This window comes from Myotis yumanensis, unplaced genomic scaffold (assembly GCF_028538775.1).
Source record: "Myotis yumanensis isolate MYYU_CA2020_CCGP unplaced genomic scaffold, mMyoYum1.0.hap1 SCAF_3, whole genome shotgun sequence".
Lineage (NCBI taxonomy): Eukaryota > Metazoa > Chordata > Mammalia > Chiroptera > Vespertilionidae > Myotis > Myotis yumanensis.
The window spans coordinates 193,076,225-193,091,234 of record NW_027223754.1 but is presented as its reverse complement, the minus strand read 5'-3'; the positions used below and the strand labels follow the sequence as shown (position 1 = coordinate 193,091,234).

The following is a 15,010-nucleotide window of genomic DNA, read 5'->3' as shown; positions in this document are numbered from 1 at the left end:
GGGGGTCGTATGACCCTTTCACAGGGGTCGCCTAAGACTGTGGGGAACTGATATAGGGTTAAGCCTCGGACTGACCTGTGGGCAAAGTCATAAACAATTCCCAGCTTAGAGAGCACAGTCCTCTTAGCATAATTAGGCTTGACCTTGTATAAAGCTCCCTAGATCTTACTCGGGAAGTTAATGGGCTGAGGGAAGTGCAACAAGAACAAAAACAAGTGAAACTTACAAGAGCAGTGTAAACAAGTGAAACTTACAAGAACAAAAACAAGTGAAACTTACAACAGTGTAACTTACTGTGTGACTATGGAAACCACTACCTTGTTTACCGCTCAGTATAAAATAAAGGCTCAGCTTGCCTTGGGATCTCTCTCTGTGGCCTCAGCCAGGCACAGGGAAGATCCACGGAGACTGAGGAGTTCTGAACGCTGTCTCTGTGTAAAACATCCTTCGCCGACTCCGTCCACACCTTTGGGAACCCCTGGACCGCTGGGGCTGGACCCCAGCATATGGCGCCCGAACAGGATTCCCCTAGGTAAGCCCCCACACACATTGAGAACCCCCACACTCGGGACGGATAGGACTCCACCAGGGTGCTGCAGACCCCCCTATAGAGGATAAGTAGGGTAAGTGGGTGGATAGTACAGAACTTAGATTGAGAAGATGTGCCATACTGAGTCTAGAAGAAAGAAGACTCTGTATTGATCTTTAGAATGAGAAGATGTACCATACTGAGTCTAGAAGAAAAAAGACTCTGTATTGATCTTTTAACATGTCCATGCTTTTCTGAGGAAGGAAAGGTGCCGGAAAGGTAAATGTAGAGGCATGGGAGAAGGTAGGCCCAAGGAGCCTTATCCTTAACCCCACTGCAGCCTTTCCACCCCGGGGAAGTGCAGGATTGGCAAGCTCTCCCTGGGGTGATAGATCAGGACTCAGGTAATAGTGGAAAGCACCAATCCTACTCTTAAAATGGATACAAGAGAGCATTTGAGGTTTTTCTTTTTAATGCCTGTTTTGGATTGGGTAAGTGGATTTTACTTAGTTTTTAACATATCAAAGTTAGCTCTTGACACAAAAGGTAAAACTAACAATTTGGCTCGAAATTGGGGTTTTGTTTTGAGGTGCTGAGGCTCAGGGGTGGAGCCAATTCACGGTAGAAATGTGAAGCTGGGGCTTTTGGGGTTGAAGTGGGAAGTTGTGAATACAGAGGAGTATGTATGCCCAAGGCAATTTCTGATGGAGGAAGGGCTAGCCTCCCTCCCCACAACAGACAAGCAGGTAGGCCAAAAATTTCCTACCAGTGGAAACTTCTAAAGAGAGGCTTGCTTCCCCGTTTCCCATCCTTGGTAGAAAGAATGTAACTAATCTGCATTTTAATGGTTACCTGTTTCCAGTCAATGGCAGCCCAAGGCTTTGGGAGTTTGCTAAATTGAATTAGATATTCTGAAATAACAAAATGCTAAAATATTAATCTAAATTTCCCTCACGAAAAATCTAGAGGACAGAATTAAATCTATTGATTATGTCTTGTATTTTTGAAGTTTATTCTTAAAAATGTTACTGATTGAGAAATGCTAAATATTTAACTTGCCAGCGAAGAGTTTAAAGTTCTGGTTAAATAAATTGGGAGAAATCATATAATTATAGTAAAATTTCAACATTTGTCTAATTGAAAAAAGAGGATAAATTCTGTAATCCCAACCTAAATTTTTAAATACAAAGATCAGTTTAAATTTAATTGATATCTCTTAATAATTATAAAAGGTATGTAATCTTTAAATCATATATACACATATATATTTGATGGTCTTTCAAGTTAGATTTCAAAACTATAACCAAGGAATGACTTTGGGACATTTCACGGGCCCTGAAATGTTTTCAAAAGTTTATTCTCTTTTCTTAAATTTTTTAATAAAGCCAATTTAATATACTTGAAATCACATGGAAAGCTTTATCAAATATAAATTAATAAATATATTTTAAGTTTTGCCTCTAAGAAAGGGCAAAACAAGTTTTGTTTGATATTTCTTAAAATACAGCAGTAGAATTTTAAGATGTAATTTAAAATAACAAAAGCTCCTCGCCGCTGCATTTTAAATTAGGCTGGAGGTGGGGCAGCATTTGCACCTCGTGTATCAGAATAAAACGTTACTAAATTTACTAATCTTTGTGAGCAATTGAATCCTAGTAAAGTAAAATTCTTCTAAAAAGTTACTGAAGGCTTCCCATGGTCCCTCTGTATATGCAAATAAGCCGATAGGGAATGCTGTTTAAAAATATTATCTTAAATTTAATAAAAAGGAGAAATTTTAAAATTTTGAAATATCTTCCACTAATATTTATAGGATAATCTAATGATTTGCTGTTAAAATACCAAATCTGAAAGTACAGTCACCATAAATGTTTCATGACTTTGACTTGTAATACATGGCCTTGCAGCACTATCAGTCAACATCCAGGAAGTAACCCTATAGGTTACTTTTTGTAAAAGAAAAAGATTTCTTTTTAAATTGAAGTTCTCCGAGTATAACCCAGCAGGAGGAAGACAAACCAGACAACCAACAGCCCAGAGACCACCTGGGGCACGGTAGGTAAAGTGAAGTATGGTAACAATTAATTCAGGTAAAAACTATAACTTTTCATACTGGTCTTAGAAGGCACATTTTTCCTTTACCTGGGAAGGACAGCACAGCTATCCCAAGGTCAGAGGGCTCCAGTTAGCGTGTCAACTCAGTGTTCTGGAGACCCAAAACTGTAAATTTAGATAACATGCCTAAGTTTAACCTAGGTTACCCAAGGACTCTAGATAATGTGTTTACCCAAAACTGTAATTTGAGAGCATGCTGTCTCTGCTTCTGTAAATTGCTTTTTTTTTTGCTAACTAGTTTCCTCATTCCAAACCTTGAGACAGCCAGTTTAAAATTAAGTTGTCATGACCTAGAGCAAAGAATATTCTTACATGGTATTATTCTACAAGTTTTAGTCTTAATTTTTGATGCTTTACAACAGTATATTGTGCATTTATCCCAAACAAACTTACAAATTAATTCTTTGAATGTTTTAAGGACATTGAAGGGATTTATTCCCTCCTGGGAAGGCACTTAAGCATTCTATATTGACCTCTCTTGACCTTTTTTTGCCAAGAGGATTCCAATTGTCTACACCTGTTATCTGAGCTCTTCGTTCAAGCTGGGATCATGAAAAGCTGGTACCATGGATCTGTCTCTTGCCCAATGGCATGAGCTGGGTCCTCTCTGGAGAAGAAACCTGGGTTCCCCAAGATACATGATCAATGCCGGGACCCTGCCAGCAGGCGAGGGGATCCAAAGGCAGTTGCTGGGCATGGAGGCCAGAGGGACATAGACTACCAAGGAGACAGAACTGAACCTCACATCACCCTGCTTGGCCCCGGAGCATGGCTGGTTAGTCAAAGACGGGTAAGATTCCTCAGGGAGGAACAACCTAAGACAGGCACAGTCACAGAGGGGCCAGCAGAAGAGAACTTGGGGTTCAACAGAGGTGGGGCACAGATCCTCACCCCCCCAATGGTGCAGGGGCTTGAACACTCGCCCCTTCTGAGGAAGGTCTCCTGTCCCCATGGCTGCTTCTTGCTTCCCATGCCCAGCCCAGATTAGGAACCAAATAACAGAAGAGACTTGGTCCAGCTGAAAATGGTACCCAGATAAACGAAGGCTTAGTTAACAGACCCTATATTTAAATCTAGCCTAACAAACAGGAATGCTTGGGCCTCCTCAAGGACGTAAGGTGATCCTTTCAATTAATATTTACAGTGTAAATTAAGATTATTGTTAGAATATTAAATTTGACAGTAAAATAGCTGTCAAGTTTTCAAATTAACTATATTTGGCTAACTTGAAATTATTCAAATAGTATTAACCAAAATTTTCATTTCATGGAAAAATTGCTTAACATGCAATGAACCTAAAACAGTCATATTTTTGTGCAAAAACATTAAAATTTAAAGTTATCTAGACTAAATCAAAAAAGGGGGGATAGTGGAAAAATACCATGTAAGGAAAAATATCCTGTAACTAAATCACATCTAGAAAATTTTTTTCATTTATAATGCTAACAGCAAGACACCCAGGAAAACACACACGGTGTCAAAATAAGCCAAAGGAAAATCATTTGGGCAAATATAAAAAGGACCCCAAGTAAAATTCCCTTTATTAACCTTCGGTCGAGAATATGTTTGTATATTTTCAGAAAACAACTTCAAGACCATGTGGATTCCTGCAACAGAGATGAATTATCAGGAATGCTCCAGCCATGAAGACAAGAGGAAAAACAATCCAGAGATGGAGGACGCTGACGACACTTTGCCATGCTAGCAGTCAGCAGCTGTGCGTCACTGCAGGTTGCCCAGGATCAAACCAGAGAGGGTTGGACCTGCATTGCCACCATTTGTCCACCATCAAGAACTGAAATATCATTGCTGACATGTACACATAAGGAACTGTCGGACATTGAAACTTGGACTCAGAACTGTTGGATGTTGAAATTGGGACTTAAGACATTTTTGTTCTTGAAATGTTATGCATAAGTTTTAAAATGTTTTAGGTTTTGCATTGGCATTGTTTTGTTATTGTTTTAATAGCCAGAGTTTTGTTCTTGATGCTTAAATTTTACCGTTATTATGGTAGCTTAAAAAATAAAAGAAGGGTGAGATGTGGGGAACTGATATAGGGTTAAGCCTCGGACTGACCTGTGGGCAAAGTCATAAACAATTCCCAGCTTAGAGAGCACAGTCCTCTTAGCATAATTAGGCTTGACCTTGTATAAAGCTCCCTAGATCTTACTCGGGAAGTTAATGGGCTGAGGGAAGTGCAACAAGAACAAAAACAAGTGAAACTTACAAGAGCAGTGTAAACAAGTGAAACTTACAAGAACAAAAACAAGTGAAACTTACAACAGTGTAACTTACTGTGTGACTATGGAAACCACTACCTTGTTTACCGCTCAGTATAAAATAAAGGCTCAGCTTGCCTTGGGATCTCTCTCTGTGGCCTCAGCCAGGCACAGGGAAGATCCACGGAGACTGAGGAAAGCTAGAGAGTTCTGAACGCTGTCTCTGTGTAAAACATCCTTCGCCGACTCCGTCCACACCTTTGGGAACCCCTGGACCGCTGGGGCTGGACCCCAGCATAAGACCATCGGAAAACATATATAATTACATATTGTTTTTGTGATTAATCACTATGCTTTAATTATGTTCCATTTGTAACAATGAAAATACATCCTGCGTATCAGATATTTCCATTACGATTCATAACAGTAGAAAAATTACAGTTATAAAGTAGCAACGAAAATAATTTTATGGTTGGGGGTCACCACAACATGAGGAACTGTATTAAAGGGTCTCGGCATTAGGAAGGTTGAGAACCACTGCTCCAGATACAGCCTCACCAACAGTTTGCACGTTTTTGAGGTTAAGGTGGTTTCTAAAACTCTTATGCCATCTGGCTGGTTGGGAAATCCTTCCACCCAAAGGCTGTCTTCTCTGGCAGGAGGTTTGAACTGTGACTTGAGACCAAGAGCTTTTCTTTTCTCTCCTTTTTAAAAAATTATTTTTATTTTTTTCGCCACATACTGCCATTGTTAGTGACAGATTTCTGGTTCATTTCTTCCAGGCATAAATTTAGTGCTCTTTCAGTCTTCATTAAAGAGTGATCAGGGGACCCTTTCCCCCTCCCCATGTGGGAGTCTGTACTTGTTCTTCAATAAATTTCCACTTTTGCTTATACAAAAAAAAAAAAGAGTTATCACATGAACTTTGCTGTCACTGGAGTAGTTACAGGAGAACTTGATGACTTGCTTCACAAATGTGTTGAATTTTGATTGCATGTGTGGATTTCCTGAGGTCGTATTTATGTGCCACATGGACTCGGGCATACCACCCTCCGTAAGTCAGCTCGTTGTTTCCAGCATGGAGAGTGATTGCGGTAAATGTGGTTAGAATGCCGTCAGATGGTACTGTTATTCGGAGAGAAGGCATCTTAAAACACTTACAGCGGTTCTCAACCTGTGGGTTGCGACCCCTTTGGCGGTCGAACGACCCTTTCACAGGGGTCGCCTAAGACCATCCTGCATATCAGATATTTCCATTACGATTCATAAGAGTAGCAACATTACAGTTATGAAGTAGCAACGAAAATAATTTTATGGTTGGGTCACAACATGAGGAACTGTATTCAAAGGGCCAGAAGGTTGAGCACCACTGCCTAGAATCTTGTTTTAAAAACCAAACACTAGAATCACAGTCAGCTTCACAAGATACACACTGAAAGGCCCAGAACTGGTGCCAAGAGAGCATAGTCCAGCCCACCATCTCACCCCCGCCACGAACCGTGGCGGCTACCTCTGCCCTGTTTAATGAGTAGGGCTGAGTTCACATTAAATGTCTACGATCTCATTGAAACCTCAATAAAACTATCCCAATTTTTACAGATTCGGCAACGGAGACTTGGAAAGGTGAAACGACAAGCCATTCTGCAAAACCCAAGGGCGGTGACTAGCCGGCGACGCCAGAAAATGTCAGCCGCGCCAGGAGCTGCGGAAGCCAGTTACGTCACCGCGCGGGCGGGGCGCTGACTCCGGACCGGCCGGAGGATCACGTGGGCGGGCGGATCACGTGGGCGGGCGGATCACGTGGGCAGGCGGGTTGCGGCCCGAGGGGCTCGCGCGCCCCCCAGCGGCCGCGGCCGGTGCTGGGGCCTCCTCTCAACCCGCTTCTCCCCACGGCCGCGATGGAGCCGGGAGCCCTTACCCCAGGGCCCTGCCCTGGACCGCCGCTTCCGCCCGGCCAACCTCCTTCCGGCGCCAGCGTTCGCGTCTGGAAGGTTCTGTCCCGGAACAAAGGCCCCAGGGCGGAAGCGAGGCCTCTGAGCCGGCGGACGTGCAGCGGAAGTGGAGTGGAGTGGAAGGGACTAGTGCTTCCTTACACGTAGGGGGCTCCTTTCCTCCATCCTTTTTCTTTGCTTCCCCTTCCCCCTCTCCTTTCAGCTCTGTCTGGGGACCCTCCGCGGGAGAGGACCTTTTTTTCACCCTGGAGGAGGGAGGCTGCAAGTAGGGACACGGGTTAGGTTAGAAACTGCGGGAGAAAGAGCGCACCTACTGCAGACAGCGAGTGCCCCTGCCACTCCTCCCTAACCAGTCAGTCATCTAATTCCCTTTTGTTTATCCTTGATAATTTTTTAAAATATATTTTTGTTATTGATTTTGGAGAGGAAGGGAGAGGGAGAGAGAGAGAAACCTCAATGATGAGAGAGAAGCATTGATGAGCTGCCTCCTGCATGCCCCACATGGGGGACTGAGCCCTGACTGGCCATCTAGCCCTGACCTCCTGGTTCATAGGTCCACACTCAACCACTGAGCCAGTCGGCTGGACTATCCTTGCTAATTTTTAAAATACTGCCTCAACTTTTTTTGTTGTTGTTTTCCTTCCACCTTTATAGCCTCCAGGACCTCTACTTTCTAGTGAATCCTAACTGGGGATGTCCCCCTGGTTTGTCCTTTGTTCACTCCTCATCAGTGATTCTCAAAGTGGAGGGAGGAAGTAAGCGTATTTCATCTATAAGGACAAATCCAAATTGAGGGGAGGGTGCCTTTGATTACTTTTGTAATCCTCACTGAGGATATATTTTTACTGCTTTTAGAGAGAAAGGGAGAAAGAATGAGAAACATCGATCGGTTGCCTCCCATACTCCATCTGACCCGATCAAACCAGAAACCTAGCCCTAGCCAGTTTGGCTCAGTGGATAGAGCATTCGCCTGCGGACTGAAGGTCCCAGGTTTGATTCTGGTCAAGGGCACATGCCCATGTTGCGGCTATCTCCCTCTCCCTTCCTCTCTGAAATCAATAAAAATATCTATCTATATATAAAAGCCTAAGCGACCATTATGACCGGTCAACTGGTCACTATGACGATGCACTGACCACCAGGGGGCAGACGCTCAATGCAGGAGCTGCCCTCTGGTGGCCAGTGCGCTCCCACAGCCAACCTCCTGTGGCCTTCCAACCTCCTGCCGTCCCTCCCCCCAGCCGGCCCTGATCAGCCCTGATCATCGGCCAGGCCGAGGGACCCCACCCGAGCACGAATTCGTGCACCGGGCCTCTAGTATACATATAAAGACAAATTGTGTTGACTGCTATCAAGGAAAAGCATGAAACTGTAAGAGGGGATTCTATTTGGACTGATATCAGGAAAGGCCTGAGGAGGTCCCAATTAACCTGAGGTCTGGAGGCTGAGCAGAAGTTAGTTGAGTCACACACAGAAGAGTATAAGTGAAAGCCCTGAAAAGGGAGGGAGCTTGGTGGTAGGAGGAACTGAAAAGAGGGCTGTGTGGCCCAAGTGTAGCTTAAGCCCAATAGCAAAGGCCATTAAAGACCTTGCCAGGCTTTGCATATAGGCCGTGGTGATGAGTAGGTATTTTATCCTAAGACCAATAGGAAAACCTGAGGGGTTTAACATAGAGGGTTCTCTTTATAATTGAAAAAGCTCACTATGTCTGCTCATGGAAAACAATTGGATGAGAGAAAAAGTAGAATCAGGAAGACGACTTAGGAGGCTACTGTAGTAGTTCCAGGGAGTGGTGATAGTAGTTTGGGCCAGAGAGGTGTGTCAGAAGGAGAGAAGTAGATGGATTCAAGATACATTTGGAGGTGGAACAGATCACACTTGGTGGTAGATTCAATGGGGGCCAGTGGGCGAAGGTGTCACTGAGGAAGAAAAAATGACAAGGATGACCCAGGTTTCTGGTTTGAACATCTGAATGGTAATATAGGAAGTGCTGAAAAAAAGCAGGTAGGGGACAAGTTACAGAATTTGTTTTTAGATATGACAAGTTTGAGATGTCTGTGAGTTTTAGAAGCAGAAAAGTAGGTTAGTTGTATAAGCCTTGGACTGAGATGTTTTATTGATTTCAGAGAGGAAGGGAGATCGAGAGAGAGAGGTAGAAACATCAATGATGAGATAGAATCATCGATTGATCCTGAAACCCGATCATGTGCCCCAACCAAGAATTGAACAGTGACCTCCTGGTTCATTGGTTGATGCTCAAGCACTGAGCCAAGCTGGCAGCTGGCTGGCAGTTTAGTTTCTTCTGAGGCCTCTGTCCTTAGCTTGCAGATGGCTACTGTCTTGTGTCCTCAAAGTCTTTTTCTTCATGCATGTACACCCATGTCCAAATTTCCCCTTCTTATTCTGATACCAGTCAGATTGGATTTGGACCCACTTGATCAACCTAATTTTAACTTAATCGTCTTTCTGAGGTATTCCAGGTGGGGGTTAGAGCTTCAACATATGGATTTGGGGAGGACACAATTCAGTCCACAATAATTTTACTATTATCTAAGCTCTTTAAGTTATTTAACTCTATTTTATCTGTATGGTCATGTATGAAAATACCATATTATAAATTGCTAGCTTGAAATCAGCCACCATAGTAATATTTACACCAGAGAAATAAGCAAATGCTAAAATTAGGGCTTTTGTTCTCCCTGGAGGGAGCCTGTTAAACATTTACTAGCAAATCACAGCTATTGATGTTATTTAGTCTTCAGCGTATAATTTGAATGTGAAAAATGGGAAATGTGTACACACACACCTTTTGTTGAAGTGCTGCAAACTATGGCTGGTAGAGATGCAAAGAAAGTAACAGGTGTTATCAGGATGTTTTCCATTGAGTCACAGAAATGCTAACCAAATGGTATTAAAACATTTATTATTTCACATTAAAATAAATCCCAGGGTAACTGAGGCTTCTGAAAAAGAAGGTTCCTTGCTCCTATGATATAGCAGCAAAAAGGAACTCTCCCTGTGTGAATGTGACTGCTTTCAATTGGGTCCCTCATTGTTACCCGCAGCCATCACAAGACGTGAGAAGACAGCCATTGGAGAAGGAAGTACTGTGGCTTGCAGTTCTGGAAGGCATCGTGGGGCAAAATGATCAGTCCTCTTGAGGCTCAGCTCTAGCCCCCGTCTCCAGTGGTATATTGGACACCTCCATATGGATGTTCCACTACCATCGCAGTCTCAGTAAATTCCAAAGACAGGGATCATCTTCTGCAGCTCTAAGTTCAAACGTCTCCCTTCCTTTCACTGCCCAAACTACACTGAGTGGCCAGATTATTATGACCACCCAGATTATTATGACCACCCCATCAGTACTTCATTGACACTTACAAAAATACTGAATATTGAAAACTTCCTAAGCAAATACTTTCAAGGTTTTATTATTATTATTATTTGCATAACTAATTCACTTCATTGTACCGATGATTGGGGCCAGCGCCAGGCACTGGCAGCGGGTGCGAGTGGCCGCTCCAACGCTGACCATACAGATAAATAGAGGTGTGAGTGGGGCCGATGCTGGCAGCAGGTGCAAGCGCCCAGCGGGACTGCGGTGCACAGAAGCAAAGAATTTTCAGTAACCACCAGAGGCTTGCTCCGATGACAGTTGACAGTGACTGGTGCCCCACCTTGGTCTGGCACCCCTGCTCACCTGCTCCACCATCCCGCTGCGGCTGATGCCTGCCATGTTCCATGCTCTGCCACCTGCTGCTGATGCCCGCCATGTTCTGCGTGTGACCCCTGGTGGTCAGCACATGTCATAGTGACCGGTTGTTCAGTTGTTCTGCTGTTTGGTCTATTTGCAAATTAGGGTTTATATATATAGACTAGAGGCCTGGTGCATGAAATTTGTGCATGGGTAGGGTCCCTAGACCTGGCTGGCAATCAGGGCCAATCGGGGCCTTCTGGCTGCCGGCTGGGGCCTTCCTTTGTTCCATGCTGCCCCCTGGTGGTCAGTGCACTTCATAGCGAGCAATCGAACTCCCAGTCTCCCAGTTGAACTCCCAAGGGAACACTTTGCATATTAGCCTTTTATATATAGAAGATATACAGAAAAAATCAATAGCTAAGACAGTGTGGCACTAAAGCAGAAATAGCCAGACATATATAGATCAATGGAAAATAATAGTTCAGAAATTGTATATATAATGATATATAATGATAAAGATGGCATTTCAAATCAATAGGGAAGGATGGGATTGATCAATGAGTGGTGTTGGGAAAATTGGCTCCCTTTTTGGGAAAATGTTAGATCCCTACCTCACACTATACACAAAAATTATTTCAGATGAATTTAAAACTAAAAACCATATTGTTCAGCAATTAAAAGAGATGAAATACTGCCCTAACTGGTTTGGCTCAGTGGATAGAGTGTCAGCCTGTGGACTAAAGGGTCCCAGGTTTGATTCCGGTCAGGGACATGTGCCTTGGGCACGTGCCCAGTGGTGGGTGTGCAGGAGGTGGCTGATCGATGTTTCTCTCTCATCGATGTTTCTGACTCTCTGTCCCTCTCCCTTCCTCTCTGTAAAAAATCAATAAAATATTTTTTTAAAAAAAGAGATGAAATACTGATATGAACTACAACCTGGATGAATCTTGAGACATGCCAAGTGAAAGAAGCCAGTCATAAAGGACCACGTGTTGTACGATTTCATTTACATAAAGTATAAAAAATAGTCAAATCTATGGAGACAGAAAGGGGATCAGTGGTTGCCAGGAGCAGGAGTAGGAGGATTGGAATGTGATGGCTAAGGCCTAGAGGGCTTCTTTTTGGGGTAATGAAACCTTTCTCAATTTAATTGTGGTGATGGTTGCACAACACTGAACATACTAAAAGCCATTGACTTGTACATTTTAAATGGGTGGATTTTATGGTATGTTAGTTTTATATTAATAAAGCTTTTAAAAACAATTCTATGAGGGAGAAAAAAGGGAAGAATGAATATCAGATAGGCAAGAGGCAGTTTCTGCCACAGTTAACATCCAAATCAAAAAAAGTAACAAATCGATTTAAAAAATTAATGGCATAGCAGGAACATGAAAAAGGATCTGAAAAGGCAATTTGTAAAATAAATATAAACAAATACAAATACATGTACACATAAAAAGAAACAACCTCAGCAATAATAAAAAATGCAAACTTGCCCTAGCCAGTTTGGCTCAGTGGATAGAGCGTCGGCCTGCGTACTGAAGGGTGGCAGGTTTGATTCTGGTCAAGGGCATGTACCTCGGTTGCAGGCTCGATCCCCAGTGGGGGTTGTGCAGGAGGCAGCTGATCAATGATTTTCTCTCATCATTGATGTTTCTATCTCTCCCTCTCCCTTCCTCTCTGAAATCAATAAAAAGAATATATTAAAAAATAAATAAAATAGTGACATATCTATTTTTCAACCTATTATGATTGGCAAAGTTAAGTACATACCCTCTGAACCAGAATTGTACCCTCTAAGACTGTATCCCATGGAGCCACATTACTCAAAGTGTGTTCTGTGGACAAGCAGCACTGGCATCACTTGCAGGGTCAGAATCCACATTTTAATCTGATACTCAGGCAATTTCTATGCACATTACAATTTAGGAAGTACTGTTACAGAGTACTTATGCAGAATAGTAAGGCTATATCTATGAGGATTTTTTGTTACAGCATTGTTTATAATATAGATAATTTTTAGAGTTAATATCCATCAATAGGGAACAGTTTAATAATTACTGTATCTCCATAGAATGGAAGACTAGACAACTATAAAAAAGAAAGAGGTAGATATATGTTTAGTGACATGAAAGATGTCCAGAACATATTATTAAATGACAATAACCCAGCTGATGAATGGTATGTATGATTGATACAACTTTTGTTTTTAAAAAATCTTTAATACATTAACTTTATTTAAAAACGAGAGTGGTGCTGAGAGAGATCATGGACTTTTATATTCCTCTTATACACTTCTCTATTATTTTATTTTTATTTTAATTAATTATTACTTTTATAATCCAAGGAGATTCTATTTAAACCAGCTACTAGGGAAGGAGGATGGAGTGTCTAACTCTCATTACACAGTGCAGATTCAGTCTTTGCCAATGAAACACAAAATAACACCCCAATGGTTCCTCACAGCTTTCAGGATAAAGTCTTCATTACTTAGCGTGCTCGGCTCTGTTTGCTGCACCTACCTCACCCCTTAAGTGCACCTACCATTCCAGCCAGCAGAACTACCTGCTTTCCTTGCACAGCCTTTGAGCTCTTTCTCTTCCAGGCTTTACCAAAGGTGCTTCCTCTGTCTGGACTCTCTGCACTGAATATATGATACTAGTGGCCCGGTGCATGAAATTTGAGTGGGGGGGGGGCGGGGGGGGTGTCCCTCAGCCCGGCCTGCACCCTCTCTAATCTGGGACCCCTCAGGGGATGTCTGACTGCCGGCAGTTTCACATCCCTCTCGCAATCTGGGACCACTGGCTCCTAACCGCTCACCTGCCTGCCTGCCTGATTGCCCCTAACCACTCTGCCTGCCAGCCTGATTGCCCCCAACTGCCCCCCCTTCTGGCATGATCACCCCTAACTGCCCCCCAACCCTGCCAGCCTGCTTGCCCCCAACTGCCCTGCCCCACCAGCCTGCTTGCCCACAACTGCCCCCCCTGCTGGCCTCTGCCTTGGCCCTGCCACCATGGCTTTGTCCAGAAGGATGTCAGGAAGGTCTCCCGGTCTAATTAGCATATTACCCTTTTATTAGAATAGACTTATGAATACACATGTACTATAAAATGATCCCCTGGCACTTAGTAAAAGCTCTGTATGTGTTGGGTATCATTATGATGACATCTGTTTCATTGTATTGAAATACCTGTTTACTTAATCTTGTCACTGGACTGGAAGGGACCCTGTTTTACTGTCCTTAAGGGACCCTGTTTTATTGTCCTTAAGGGACCCTGTTTTACTGTTCTTAAGTCCCCGGTAGGCACATCCTGGCACAGAGTGTTTAGCAAACGTATGTTAAAACAGACTTGTCTGTTAACTATATTACCCAAGCTGGACAGGGCAGGAGGTAACATTTCCTGATTCCCAGCCCACCACATCTTCCGTCAGACCACTTTACTATCTGTAATGCACGATTGCACAATTAATCACATAATAGCTTACTTTGTTCCCTAATTGTTTTATTTATATTAGATTCCACAAGATTGGTAACACCCTCCCCCCTTTCCCTAGGCAGGAATTGTGTCATAAATATTAACCTCCCTGGGTCTTGGTTTCCTCTTCTTTCAAGTATCTCTCTCACAGGACTGGTGTGGAGATTAAATATCACTTGTAAAGGCACCTCACACAATCTCTGGCACCAAATATTTGTTGCAACTCAACCTCTCTCTTTTCATCTCCTTCAACAAGCCACACAGGCCTGAATGCCTGGGTTTGGCGGTACCAGTTCTCACTGATTATTTATGTGACAGCGTTGTGTGAGGAGTATTTTCGTGGGCACATGTTGGATTTTCTCCCCAAAAGGTTTGCATCAAACTAGTCCAGGATATGAGGAGGAGTAAAATGCTCCCACACTGGTTTTACAATCTGTACAGCACTTTAGGGTAGATTAGACTCGTACTCAGTCCCTGGCAGTTGGTATAGTTAAGCCGATTTTACAGACGAGAAAGTGGAGTCTTGGTAAATTGCTAGTAAACTGCAGATCTGTCAAGACTCCAACTCAGGTCTCTAGGATACTTTGGGCCTAGGCTTCTTCCACTCCAAAGGTCGGCCTAAAAATAACGAATGGACGGGACCTATAGGGGTGGGGTTAGGTGGGGGTGGGGGAACGAGACCACTTACCTTGGTAATTTTGTCCCTCTTTACCCGCCTTTTGTGTTTCTTTTGAATTCACGTACTTTGCATTGAGAATGTCCGGTCCCTTTAAGGTCTCAGGTGACGTAATGGACAGCCCCGCCCCTCCCCCCACCGCTGCACAGCTCTAAGCCCCGCCCACTACCCCCCCCCCCCCCAATTAACGCTCCTCATCCGGGTTCCTGGGTTTGAGAAAGTGGGTTTGTAACTTGTCAACTGATCCCGTTCAGTTAGTGGCGGCTCCTCTCTCAACGGTTGTCAACTGCGGACGTCCAGTGCCCCGCCCCTCCGTTGCCATAACAACAATACACAACGC

The 15,010-nt window shown here is 43.4% G+C and overlaps 1 long non-coding RNA gene across 1 annotated transcript; it reads left to right on the top strand.

Moving 5' to 3' along the window:
- Positions 1–45: 45 nt before the first annotated feature.
- LOC139007385 (uncharacterized) lies at positions 46–5,069 on the top strand. Its single transcript, XR_011470845.1, has 2 exons — positions 46–532; positions 4,225–5,069. It is a non-coding gene; the product is annotated as an uncharacterized lncRNA (long non-coding RNA).
- The last annotated feature ends 9,941 nt before the right edge of the window (positions 5,070–15,010 follow it).